The 3,373-nt window shown below is 41.4% G+C and overlaps 1 pseudogene; it reads right to left on the reverse strand.

Moving 5' to 3' along the window:
• Window positions 1-292: 292 nt before the first annotated feature.
• LOC119522245 lies at window positions 293-3,134 on the reverse strand (annotated as a pseudogene).
• Window positions 3,135-3,373: the final 239 nt, after the last annotated feature.

Raw genomic sequence — 3,373 nt, forward strand, 5'->3', positions numbered from 1 at the left:
AAGTTCAAATGAAGCAGAACTCGCTCATTAAACAGAATTGACATAAACTCAGTTTCTGGAACTGTGCTTCCTCCAACTTTGCTTCCTGCTGTCTTAAATGTTTCCCAATAATCCCAAAGTAAACTGAATTTTCAGTTTCTCCAACCTTGTTAGCCTTTTGGTTGGTTTTCATCCTAGAATTATTATGTTCCTTGGAACAGCTTCTAATTTGGCTCTGTTTCCCCAAGAATATTGCTTTTTCATTGGAGGTGGGAAAAGACCAGTATTATTCTTTTGGAGCTGAGGTTTCCTTTTAACTGGAATGTTTCAGAAAGACAATGTCTGAGGTGGATTTTAATTTGGTATTTGTTTCCGAGCGGAGGTCTGTTGGCAAAGGCACTGAACGTTTCAAGTCTTTTTTGTCACTGCAGGTATTTCTAATTCAGTACAGCTTTCTAGCTTAGTTTTTTTCTTTAGAATTAGGGAACGATTCTCTTGTGTTGCCTTTGTCCACAATGATTTAATGGCTTCATAAATTTGCTGGCTTGCAGTGTAAGCTTTTTTCCCAGTTAACTTTGCAATTATTACTGACTGAACTGGATAGCAGACAGTTGCTCCTAAAGTGGCCAGTCCCAGAGAATGAGCAATTTTCTTAAACCTAGAGCATTTTCTCGCTGAAACCAAGCCGGTCAATTCTGAAACTGTAATCACTCCAATTTTTGGAAGAAAATCCTAAGTGGATTCTTCAGATAGAAATATGCATCTTTTCTAAATTGTACTGTATCCATTATCCCATTTTTCACAAAAACATAAACACCCTTGCACCAGTCAATATAATGACCAGTTGCAGTGAGGATAGAAGCAAAGCCCATTTGTAAATGACCAGGCTGCTCTTCAACATACTTAGATTGGAGAGGTGGTACAGTATACACGGGGAGCTGCTCTGGTTTTATTAGCTGCTTTTTGGATTCCTCTTCTTTGGCTGTACATACACTTATAGATGTACATAGTAGACCTAGGGCATGGTTGTCAGCTTTCAAATCCTAACGAACGCCAACGTCTGTGACCCTCTTGGCCCAAGTTTTCATACAGCTCTTATGATATTCTTGCATTTAAAGTCTATTTTATCTGAAATTAATATTGCTACTCCAGCTTTCTTTTCACTGTAGCTTGCATAGAATAATTTTTTCATCCTTTCACTTTCAATTTCTTTGTGTCTCTGGGTCTAAGACGAGTCTCTTATAAGCAACATATTGATGGATCATATATTTTTATCCATTCTGCCAATATATATCTATTAATTGGGGAGTTTAATCTGTTCACATTCAGTGTTATTTTGAAGGCAGTTCTTGAATCAGCCATCATATCCTTTGGTTTTTATTTGTCAGATATATTTTTCCCTCTCTGTCTTTATTTCCTTTAATGAACCCTAAATAAAACTCTTTAGTTCTGAGCCCTTCTCCAGACCTCTCCTTTCTTTTTTTTCTCTGCCAGTAGGGCTTCCTTTAGTGTTTCTTGTAGGGCAGGTCTCTTGTTAACAAATTCTCTCCGCATATGTTTGTTTGTGAAGATTTTAAGCTCCCCCTCAAATTTGAAGGAGAGCTTTGCTGGATAAATAATTCTCGGTTGGCAATTTTTCTCTTTCAGAAGTTTAAATATGTCATACCACTGCTTTCTCGCCTCCATGGTGGCCACTGTGTAGTCACTACTTAGTCTTATATTGTTTCCCTTGTATGTGGTGAATTGCTTTTCTCTTGCTGCTTTCAGAATTTGATCCTTCTCTTCAGCATTTGACAGTCTGATCAGAATATGTCTCAGAGTGGGTTTATTTGGATTTATTCTGTTTGGAGTTCTTTGAGCATCTATGATTTGTGTATTTATGTCATTTAGAAGGGTTGGGAAGTTTTCCCCAACAATGTCTTTGAATACTCTTCCGAGACCTTTATTTACCCTTCTCTTCCCCTTCTGGAATACCTATAATTCTTATATTTGTATGCTTCATTTTGTCCATCAAATCCCTGAGATCCATTTCAATTTTTTCAATTTTTTTCTCCATTCATTGTTTTGTGCTTTCACTCTCCAAACCACTTTCTTCAAGTTCACTTATTCATTCCTCTACTTCATCTAATCTGCTGCTATGTGTTTCCAGAATCTTTTTAATTTGATCAGCGTTCCTTTTATTTCCATAAGCTCCTCTTTTTATTTACTCTTGCAAATTCTTCTTTATGCTCTTCTAGGGTCTTCTTGATGTCCTTTATTACCTGAGCCATGATATTGATGTTTGTGATTACTTCTTTGATTAATTGCTCCAAGTTCTGTGTCTCCTCTGGTTTTTTAATTTGGGCATTTAGGTTACCCATATCTTCTGGTTTCTTCATATGCTTTAAAATTTTCTTTTGTTTTTGCCTCTTGGCATTTGCTTATCTTGATGGGGTTCTTTTAGGATATGCAGATTTATTTAAACAATTATCTATAATTTGACAGAGCTGCAGCTTGGTGGAGTGCACTTTCCCTGACCTCCCTGCAGATGGTGCTCCTGAGCCACCTCTTACCCTCAAGCCAGTTCTCTTCAATTTCATCTATGCAGTGAGTGGGGGTCCAAACCTTATGGAGGTCCAGTCAGTGCACCAATTTTCCATGTGCAGTTGGGACTGCCAGCCCTGAGGGTGAGTGGTGTGCCCTGTGCATTTAGGCAGGGAAGACTGCTTTAAGACCAAGTACTCCCAGATGTTCTGGTGCTGTGGCTGGAATACCCTGGGGCTGTAGTACCTGTCTAACCCTTCAGCTCAAATTCCCTACAGTCCATTTCTGCTGTGGGCCTCCAAGTCCCTGGTGTTGGTATAGGGCTCTTGGCATTTCCATGTGCACCCCTTCCTCTAGGCTGTGTACTCCTCTGGCTTCCACAGAGGATTGTGTGCCGTCACAGGTGAACAGACTCTCTAAGGAAGCTCTTGGCTGTAGAGCTGCAAAGGGGCATCTCCCAGCCCACTGCAAAGTAGCTGTACAGGGCGTGGAAACTACCCACTTCCATGGTCCTCTGCCTGCTGGAGCGGCCTGTTCCTGGCTTGGGGGCTGTTAGCTGTGGTGTGCGAAGGGCTATCACCCACTCCAGATACTGAGGCAGGTGCCTGGGGTGTGGAAGAACTTCCCACCATGCTTAACTGCAGCTCTCGCTGCTGGCTCCCCAGCCACTTTCTGGGTTTTTAAACTAACCTGCCCCCAAACACTGTCTGTAGGTTTCTCCCCACTGTGGCACGGCTTGGTTGCCGTTTCCCCAGCAGCCTCAGACACTCACGATTCTGAACACAGTCTCTTGGTTTCTCCAAAGTACACATTCACTGTGGGTGTAGAAGACCTTGCCCAGTCAGTGGAACCCTGGAACCGCTATTCTGGA

The sequence above is a fragment of the Choloepus didactylus genome, chromosome X, assembly GCF_015220235.1.
Source record: "Choloepus didactylus isolate mChoDid1 chromosome X, mChoDid1.pri, whole genome shotgun sequence".
In the NCBI taxonomy this organism is placed as follows: Eukaryota; Metazoa; Chordata; class Mammalia; order Pilosa; family Megalonychidae; genus Choloepus; species Choloepus didactylus.